This window comes from Pinus tabuliformis, chromosome X (assembly GCF_031772625.1).
Source record: "Pinus tabuliformis cultivar Carrire ecotype Pingquan chromosome X, CPIR1, whole genome shotgun sequence".
Taxonomy (NCBI): domain Eukaryota; kingdom Viridiplantae; phylum Streptophyta; class Pinopsida; order Pinales; family Pinaceae; genus Pinus; species Pinus tabuliformis.
Window position 1 is genome coordinate 700,011,659 of NC_142308.1, and position 11,382 is coordinate 700,023,040.

Here is an 11,382-nt window from a genome sequence, read left to right on the forward strand (position 1 = left end):
GGAGTTGAGGGATAGTTAGAGGTCTACTTACAAGTTGTTCATACATCCATCAGTGTAAATTTGTTGATCATTCCAGATTCTGCACCAGTTTGGTGAGGTGTTGTCTAGCACAATGTTTCCAAGAAACTTGAGATGAAAGGGCACATTCCAGGTCTAAAAGTGGTCCCATCAAATTTTGTTGATTTTTACTATGAGAATCATATGGATCGTTTATGGATGAAAGTTTCTCAAAACTTCCATGGAAAGATAGCTAACCTTATCCTATTATTTATAAACAAAAGTTCATGAGAAAAATTGTGATGATTGTGGGACTATTTTCCTGGGTGCAAACCACATTATAAACGAATATAATAAAGCATATCGGGATTTTTGGCTATCTGGGGATTTACAACGCAGTCAAACTTACAATTCCTAAGTTTTCCCATATACCATTCTAAAGCCACATGTCATTTCATATCAAGTGTTAGAGTTTTTAAACGTATTGCCATGCAAAAAATCTCGATAACTTGTCACTGTCGAAGCCGATAGGCCATACATTCCAATTAATCCTAATATCGGATACATTCAACTATCGGGATTTTTTTGTAACAAATGTGCGCTTGAAAAACTTTGATACATCTTTTGGACCCGACTTGTTTCAAAGCTCTAATTTATCATGGTATAGCCATTAGAAAAGCATGAGCACAAGTTCTTATGGGAGGAAGCTCTTGGAGCATTGGTTCAGATTGACATCTCATTGGAGAAATTTAATGATTCAACAAGGGAAAATAAGAGATTTAAGGAGAGAAAAGAAGTCATTTTCTTGGGAATTTTGTTGGCATGGAGACACTACCAAGTCCAATGTTTGCAGAAAATGAAATTCTCCTAGAGACATAGGAATCGAGCCACTGAGCAGGTTTCCATGGAGATCGAGAGGAGTGAGGTTGCGGAGATTGGTTATAAAGGTGGGAATCCGACCCGTGAACTGGTTGGTGAAGAGATCCAAAATTTGAATTTTCTTGAGAGTAGGCTTTTTTATTCGAATAATATAACTAGTCAAGCTGGATCGGCTGGGTAAGCGTTATGAAGGTTGAGAGCCTATTTTTTTATAATTACGTGTATAATGGCCGAAAAAAATGATCCATCTTATGGGATAGTGCAATTTCTCATTCTCATTATTCCGTCCACCTCACCCCATCTTGTCCACATCACCACGCTCGGCTCCTTGGGCTCCTTGTCCCTAGAGCTCCATCTTACCAGACACAATCTATGCAATATTTTCCCGACGCGACCCATTAGATAATTTTCCATTCTGGTTAGGTCAACTAGGGTTGGGTGTAAGGGAAAATATGCCTTTTTCATAACTCCATAGATCTCACTTTGTCTTTTATAGATTGGTAGCGGGTTCACAACAAAGTTGAATATATATTCTATTCCAAAGGTCAACTTGTTGTTGAGTAGTAGGGCACAGATGATGGGGAAGGAAACATAAGAGTCCTTCTCCATAGCATTGCCGATCCTAGGAGCACTAATCACCTAAAAGATGGACCCTACCATTTCATTTATGATGCTTCTCCTAGATCCAGAAACAATATTCCTCAACCATTCTGCAAAATTGAAGCCTTGCGCTGTGACAACACTGCCACTCTTCTTAGAACCATTCATAATGGTGGTAAGGCTTTTGGTTTAGATTATTCCCTTTTCTCTACTTTCAAAACTCCTTTTAGCATCCTTGTTAATCTCAAAACTTAAGGTTTCATTTCTTACCCAAGCAGTGTAAGGAAAAAGCTGGATCTCTTTGTGCTTCTTGTAATCTCCATAGAAAGCTCGGTCTGCTTCGATGGAATATATATCAAACTTGTGATTTTTCTTGGGATACTTATTCTTGAACATGTTACATGTAACATCTATGTTAAGCTTGGATGGTTTGTAATATGTATGGTTACAACTTACCACTCCACAGTGTGATACGAGAGCTCTTCGTAAAACATTAACTAATGACTGACTTATATCATTACGCTTTGACAACTCATTTGCTTAAAGCCTCTAACGTGGCACGAAGATCGATACTCGCCACCGATTCTCTTATGCTTCTTAGTACCATGAATGTAAGGTTCCCATGTGCCTTCACACTTCCTGCCATCAATGGTAGCAGTATATCTAGTGGTGTTTGGATGAAGGTGCATCGACTGTGATATTTAAGGTGGTTCCTTAATATTCAACACCATATAATAACTATTCGTCGACATTGACCCCCTTACATGCCCCATTACTCCTCTTCTGCTTCCTGAAAGACAGTTGACCCCCTTACATGCCCCATTACTCCTCCTCTTCTGCTTCCTGAAAGACAGTTGTGATTTCACGACGAAAAGGGGTATATTTTATCATCAACAAATGCAATGCCACTCCATTGCTTTGTGTTTTGTTGTTTCAGAGCATGACATGAAGCATCATATATCATTCTATGAAACACAATCAAATCATGCGATACACGACCATTATGCATCGCAAGACCTCCCAGACAATGCTTATGTCTGCCATCATTTGAGGACACCCACCTACGAGCTCGCGTGTGTGTGACTCTATTCTGATGAGTGGCAACAACAGGTTTTGAATTTACAATTAACTATGTCGTTCAATTTGACCCTATTCAGAGCTTTGGCGGTTTTAACATTTGATGTTATTATATAGTAAAAGCATTTTGACCGTTCAATGTCCAGTCAAGCTATCCAAGTGGTAAGTTTCAACCATACAAACTATTAAAGCTTTCTCCCTGTGCTCGACCCATACGACCGAGGCCCAATGTCCTTCAATTCCGAATATCAGCCATGGAGGGAAAATATTTAACGCTTTTAACACTTATTTTTAGAGTAATCCAAGGTTTCAAGAGTTCCTCTTCAATGAGAACCTCTACCTGGTCAATTGTCGCCTTGTTCTAAGTGGGAACATAGCATTTAGCCCCACCGCTTGTATTTGTGTTCTTATTTACACTTTTTTTCCTACCATTACAAATTTCCTCGAAAGAGCTTGTCGTTTTAGTTTTCCTCTCCACTTCCAAGATGGGATCGACTTCCACGATGAGCGTAGTGTCACCATCTCCAAAGAGAGCCTGCCCAAGCAAACTATTGAGGTGACTCTGAGAAAGGCCATGGAAGGTGATGGACATAAACTAAAACACTGAAACCATTGCCACTTCCGCCGCAGCCTCCACCACAACCACTTTCGCCGCCTCTTTCATTCACAGTTTCCTGGAAGTACTACAATTTTACTCTTCATGTTCGATTCCCTGGATGTCGTGAACATCACCATGGACACCACGCATAAGGTCGAGAAGTTCATGTTGGCCCCGAAGATCGACGCCACCATTTCCTCCATCGTAGCTCCTCCATGGAAGACCCTGTTCGTTGTCGTCGTCTTCTCACCAGTGGCATTCAGCAACTTCACCAAGACGCACGTAGAGTACCTGATCTAGCACCTCCGTAGCTGCCATAGCCTTCCTCGTCCCTGTTATGGAGCCCAAATCTGACATGCACTAGAACCTTCGAGCAAGACTCGTGGAGATCATCCATTTGACGACAAGGTTCACTTTGTGCTGGCCTTCCAGAGCCATGTGCTTCAAGGGAAAAACACACTTGGTCGTTGAAGAGAATACGACAAATGGATAGCCGGTCCACAATAAAATCACAATATTTGCCACTGCCACGTGTCTGAAGAAAATCATATTTGTTAGACCGACGAATCTGCTACAATATCATGAGGAGGAACCTCACCATAAAAAGCCTATCGTCTTAATTAGGTGAAACACAATGAATTGTATTTCGTATCTAATGTGTAACATTCTATGAATTACCTATTACCTTTAATACTTCTACTTTGAGGTCAATGAGCTTCTTCAATCCAAGTATGAGTGCCTCATATTATGCAACATTATTCGTGCACTCAAATTCCAATCGACATGAAATTATATACTTGTTCCTTCAAGGGTCAATCGAGATGCAACCAATTCCAGTAGCAACTAAGTTAGTTTCTATACTAAGAGTATTTACATCTATATTACAAATATCATTAGCATTAGTTGGAGTGCAAGGAAGGAGTTCCAACTAGGTGTTTGGTGGTACAAAATATGGCCGCGCAAGATATCATCAAAGATCAATTTTTAGAAATAAATTTCCAAATATCTCTTGCGCAAAGTTGATTGGATCATTGTGTGCTTCAACCATTGTGGTGGTATACTTAATTAATGGCTCACTATCAACTCAAATTTGATTGTTCTTGCCCTTGTACGGAAGCCATAAATGGGACCAGTCTATAGCGAAATAACCTTGTAACTTATTGTACCAATCCCTACTTAATAATAACCCATAAACCTCCAGGATGTCCACAATAACAATATCAATACATTGGTAAACCCTATGATCAGAGGATAAATGCATTATAGCATTGTTTAGTTCACCAATTGTTTGCACTTGTGATCTATATAATTGTATGATTATGGTATCAATATTTTCCCATTTCGAATTAATTTTCTTGGCGACAGATAAAGGCATAACATTTGTGGACGCACTAGAGTGAACAAGGAAATTATGGACATTATAGTTGGAAATTTCAAATGTTAAAAGAAAAAGGGGCAAGAAGATATTGAATTTACATTCACTGCGTTGTTTACAGACTCAAGGATAGTATTGAGCATACCAAATGAAGCTTTGTAAGTATAAATTGTCTTACTTGATGGAGGCTTGGACGCAAAAGCTTGGATGATCAATTTCTGTCGACCTACCAATTTTTCTAGCTCATAAATGGAAATATTAGCATGAGATTTCTTCATGTCTTCAAGAATGTTGTAGTCAGTATCACATGTTGAATCTTCATCTTTTGCGAGTTGTGCTAAAGTGGTAGGTGGTGAAACTTTATCTGATGCCTCAAGGCTGATGGACTTGTTATTACTATTCCTATAAGTGTTTTTAGAAGGTTGAGCACTTCCAAACTTCACCTGCAAGCTTTGAGTTGGGTTACCGAAGGTAAAGTTTTCCTTAGGAATTGCTTCCTCGCGTCCTGCATAGACATATGCCCTTTGCTCCTTATATTGCATGGTTTAGTGTATTGTTTCAAAAGAGTTTCACCCGTTAGGGGCTCAATAGCACCTTTTTGACCATTATTCAAAATAAGATCAAAAGAAAAAATGAATCACCATCACTTAGGAATTTTTACTGGTTGATGCCTCACTTGACTTCCTTTTGAGTTTGGATACTTCATTAGTCAACAACTTTAAGGACTTAGTTAAGCTCTCCATATCAAAGGAATCCTTTTCTTTGGTTTTAGTGGAAGAGGTTTAAGACTTACTTTCAATATCTTTAGAGTATTTTGAATCTTCCTAATCTACGATGAATCTGATAGATCCTAAGTCCTTTTCTATAACAAGATATTTCACAAAGTTTAGAGAAGATTTTTCTTTCACAACTCTTTTCACAAAGACATAAATATTTGTGGGTAAGGCTTCATTGTAATAATCCTTAGTAATTGAATCATGTGGTTTCACATCTACGTGGAAATTGTGTAAAATGTGAGTAAACCTTTGATTAAAATATTTCACCTTTTCTTTGTCCCCCATATTAATATTGTCGAGTTCCTTGAGTAGCATGGCAGGAGTTTTATCATCAGTGAATTTCTCTAGGAATAATTGTTTAAACTCCCTCCAATTATGGATTGAATTTGTTGGAAGGTTGTGATACCATACTGAGGCTATACCTTAGAGAGTATAAAAAAATAGCTTACAGATAGCATCATCATATTGAACTTCCAATATTCTTATATGCAAGTAGAAGTCATCAATATGATCTTCAACCTTCATTTTCTTGTCAGGATCATACTTTCTAAGTATGTTCTTTGGGGTCTTAGGTAAGTGATAAAGTTGACCCAAAAAAGAAAGAGGCCCTTCAGCCATCCAATCTAATTGTTCATCATCTATGTCTTCATTGTTGTCCTCCTCCTCACTATCTAATTCCAAAGACTCTTCCTCTTCACTATTTAGATTCTTGTTATCATTGAAGTTTTCATTATCACTTGGTTGTTTAATTTTCGAAATATGAAAGTTCTCCCCTTCTCCCTCTATATTTTCCGCATTAGGTGGTGCAACATTCCCTTGATGTAAATATTCTTCAAGAGAGTCGGTCAAATCGTTAAGGGTAGCAATAACCAAATCTTATACTGAAGAAACTAGAACACCTCAATGGGTTGTCGCTTTCTTTAACGGCTTGTGAGGAAGAATAGATGTAATAGAGGGTAATCCAAGAGCTCTTGCACACTAACAAGTGATAGGACATATATTCCAGAGTCGCTCATAAGTAACCTCATAGGCACATTCTAGACCTTGAGGAAATGATTCTTCTTTCTCGGATATGTGGGTTGGAGTCAGACTTGGACAATTGTTGCCTTGATCTGAAGGTTCTTGATGTGAATGAGTTGAATTGTCAGCCATAAATTAACAACCCTCTTTCTAGCGTGAAAATTTTGACAGTTATGGAAGTCTACCAACATAAGGCGGTCTCCCTATTATGAAGTCCCAACTAGACCTTACATCATTTGGGATAGGAGCCCCATCCGAGGAATAGGCTTGGATACCATTATAATGATCTTAAAGATTTTTCTTTGTTTCAATTTATGATATAAGAGAGCATGCATACACTTTTGAGATAAGAAAATAAGTTATCTTTGTGAAACACACAATTGCAATATGTATAAGGTACTTTCACAAGCAGGGAAAGAAAAAGTGAGCCTTTAGAAGAAAAGTAATAACACTATCCTAATAAAGGCACACATACACACAGACATACATTTAAAGAATTATTAGTTAATCTACAAAATAGTCTGCAAAGTAACAACGATAATGAATACAATTCAATTAATATGTATACCAAAGCCAATGAAATAGTTCATTTTTTTTAGTACATATGAATACCAACATACATCACAAACATGAAAGAATAGTATTACAACATTTAGGATACATGCATGAAAGTACAACGACTCTGAGAGCTTCAAAACATTAAGTGAAAGTTCCAATATACACAATTACAATGATGCATCACTAGCCCCAATAGTGGAACATGAAGCCACCACTTTCTCCTCAAAAGAATGATCTTCTCTCCTATGCCAAGCTTGAGAATCCAAGGCTAAAAGTCCTTTACTTGAGTTATGAGGGTTTATTTATAAAAAATGAGGTGACCTTTCACCTCCCATGTGACTCTTTACCTCCCTCATGACTCTTGAGTTCCCATATGACTTTTGAGCTCCTACATGACCCTTGGACTTCCTAGCGACTCTTCACATTCCATGTGTGACCATTGACTTCCACATATTTTACATTTTCTAATATTGGAAATTAAAAAAATTACATTTCACCAAAATGTGGTGAGAATACAATGGAACAAAATAACACTCTTGTGTTCACACTTTGAGAACCTATAATTTGGTGACTGTGACATGAGACTTCATTGGATTGTGTCAATGTCAAGTTCTTTTGTTTGTTGATATGTCTTCAACTCTTCATGATAGATCTGGAATGTACTTCATCTTCATCCTCTAAAGGGTCTGGATAGAATATTAGAGCCTTCCAAGTCATCTTGGGTTTCCATCTATCTATCGTAGTTCAGAATTCATTTATCTCCTATATGATGGTCTTCTTGTGTCTCATCTCCACCAGAGTCTTCTTGAAATATCTCCTTGTTGACCTCCTTGAACATAATCTGCTATTTTAAGATTATAGTGCCTGTTATTTTTAGTTTATTTAATTGTTGAAGAGGACCTTGTTCCCCTACATAAGCTAATTTAGGGGATTTAGCTTAGAAAATTAATTTATTAATATGAGGGAAGTTGAGCACCTCCTCTATAAATAGAGATGTACTTCCTTTCATTTTGTAAGGAGTTTTGTGGGAGAAATCCCATCGTTGGTCCAAAGTGCTCTTCAATTTTTCTCTTGTAATTGGGCTATGTATATATGAAGTTGAGTAATTGTTTTGGAGGAGAATTATGGATGTGGAATGTCTCAATCTTGTGATGAATGGTGCTAGGGTTTTAATGAAATTCTTGATCATAAAGTGAGTTATCATATTTATATGTTTATGTTATGAAAGATGGATGGTATCTTGGTTTACATGGTTAAAGTGTTGAATTGGTTAGAGGCATATGTTTATCTCTCTTACTTTGATTCCATATTCTATCGCTTTGGGGGAGACCTTAGTTTAGTTGTTTCTCTTTTTATTTATTTGAAGGGATTTAGTCTCATAGGTAAACAAGGGTGGGATACCTTGGTTTAACTCTCATATATTTTCTGTAGATTCATGATTGATGACATGAGAGACCTAGGTTCATCTCTCTCATCTTGTGAATCTCATATATGATCTCACTTGGAAACTTCACTCCTTGACTAACTCCATATGCCCAAAAATTCCTTAGTAGGATAAGGCATTGATCTGTCAATTTCCATCACTTTATACTTTTTTATAAATCATTCAAATGGTTTTGTTAGGGTTATACTCTCTAGGGAATCTCATGATTGTGTATGTTTGGGGGCATTTCCTTTGAATTATAACCCTAATCACCCTAAAGAAACTTGAAAACCCTATCCTCCACCTGAACCGTAATTGGTTAGATTATTTGTATGGTGGAGTGTGAAGTGAAATTTTTGGAGAGCTCTTGACTTGGGATTGGGCCATTTAATCTCAAATGTATTGTTGTAGCTGCTACAACACCCTCCAAATTTGGCATATATTAAAATTTTGGAGCCTCTTAATGGTCATGGGGACTATCATTTCAAGTCATTAAAGTTGTTCCATGCTTATTGTTTGAGTTTTTCTAAGTGTTCAAGTTTCTTTCTAAAGAAACCTGAAGTGTCATATTTTATTAGAGCAACTTTGGCACACCTTGTAGAGAAATTTCTAACACACTCTCTTGCATTAATTGACCCTATCTATCACAAGAACATGTGTTGGACACACTCCCACGAACTAGCGCACTTTCTGATTGTAGTCAACAGTTCTGTTGTAGACTTGCACCCTAACTGTCACACTTGGAAATTAGTGTCATTTTGTTGCCGTTTCGATGTATGCATGTTGGTTTTGGGTAGTATGTATTTACTTTCCATGAGTTTGATTGTGTATGTGTGCATGATCATGTTCAAGGCTTGTTTCTATGCTCTTTCTCTATCTCTCGTCCCATTGATCTTACACTTAGTCAATTTTGGAGTTATTCCTTGTCCTCGCATCATGCACAAGTTATGAACACATTCAACTTTCAGCCATGTGATGAGCGCATTATGCACTTCTAAGCCTCAGTTGTGAGACTCTCTTCTCCTACACTTGCACTCTATGCACATTTTAAGGACAATTCCCTTCACAAGTGCATAGCTCATCTCCAAGCCACAATCACCAAACCCCTTGTTGCTTACACTTGCCCTTTGTGCCAAGCCTTGATCAACCCTACCTTGTGGATCGACTTGCACACTCCTAGTGGGCAATAATGTCATCCCTTGGCCCTTGTAGTTGTGACTTGCACTTAACCTAGAGTCTCCCTCCCATTCATAGTGTATTGTGCATCCTTAGTCCTCAAGCCTCTAGCCCCTATCTCCAGGACCTATGCTTTGTGCCCAAACTTGTCCCTCTCTCTTGTGCTAGTGCAGTGCAAACTTCCAATGCCCATACCTCCACTTCTTGCCTCCTGAATCTGCACCCTACGCCCAAGGAAGCTTCTCTCTTAGTCCTAGCACACTGCCCCATCACAGTCAACAACTTTCATGAGAAAACAAGGTAGAATAGGTGATTTGGGAATGATATTGTCTTTCATAATCACCAAATCATTCCAGATAACAACACGTGATTTTTCAAAACCTTTCCCCCATAATTAAATCACTTATTTTCAGGATGGTGGAATAGGATTGTGGAAAAGGTGTAAAGAAGCTTGGGAAGAATGAATGAGGTAGTGGAATGGAAAAACATTTCATTGTGAAATATGATATGTTCAAAAATATCAAAAAAATCAAAAGAATATATTCGCATCAGTTTCTTGATATTATCTTTTCAACCACAAAAAAAAATTGAATTAAACAAACAAACAAACACACACAATAAAAAAAAAACAACTAATGATCACAAGACCTTTTTTAAACCTTGTGAATGTTAAGATATTATTTCATTTCATGAAACCATGCTTATCACCCAAAACCATGTCCTCCTCCAAAATATTCAAGGTTTACGTAAATAGTGTCAAACACCGAATTCACCAACTAACAATACCACACAATATCGGTGGTTATATCAAGTGCAATCCTCCACAATTTGAAACAATTAATGGTTTTCCAAATACCATATGCTGGAAACATTAATAAATAGAAAGCTGGAATTACAAATTCTTTGCGGTCAAATGTGCGTCTTCCAAAAGAATCACGTTCCTATCAGGTTTAAGCAACACAAGTTGCCATTCCAAAATTTAAGCAACACAATTTCAAATCTTATGAATTGACCACACTTTGTTTAATAATTTAATCGCTAGGTTTTTACTCCATCAGGTTTCAATTCATCATTTGACTTTGCTATATTGCTCAACACAACACAGCGTTAATTTATGCTATTTAAATACAGAGCCACTTACCAGATTATCCAACACGGGATCTGATTTTGCATCAATGTCATCAGCTTGAACTCAAATAGGATCTACAGAATAATTACTTATTCCTGTACTCACTGATTGCTGGAAACCACGCAAAATTCAGCGTCCCTGCACTCATATAACATCACAAAAATGGTATACAATTCCAGATTTCCAATCATATGCTCATTTAATAATATGCTACTTACACTCAACAAAAACATTCATCACATAGACAGAGAAGTATCACAAACACATGCTGGATTTAGATATATAGAACTTCGTGGCCGGATTACACAATATGGGTGTACTTTGGCCTGACCTCTCTTCTTCCTATCGTTTGGTCTTTGCCTTCTATCTCTCTATCTCTCTTTGTTCTCTACTTTGGCTATAAGCTAAATCCCCAATTTCCTCTTAAAATCCATAATTGCTACTGTTGTTTCTGTAGTTTGCAGCATTGGGCAGACATTCTCCCACTAGATCATGTTGATTTCACTAAGTCCCACTAGATCATGTTGATTTCACTAAGGGAGAATGATACATTCACCCATGGGGCTATGCTTATTTGGCTAGGGGTGAAAGGACCGGGGTAGTCTTTCTCCCATTAGCTCTAGTGGCTGGCTCCGGGAGATTGACCCATAATACTCACATTGCCTTGTCCAGGAAGGAGTGATCTATTTTTTATAGAGCAAGATTTATTTGTTTATTTAATGAGGGTTTTCACCCACTAGTGGAATAAACAATTCTAGTCTAATTTTGAGTTGT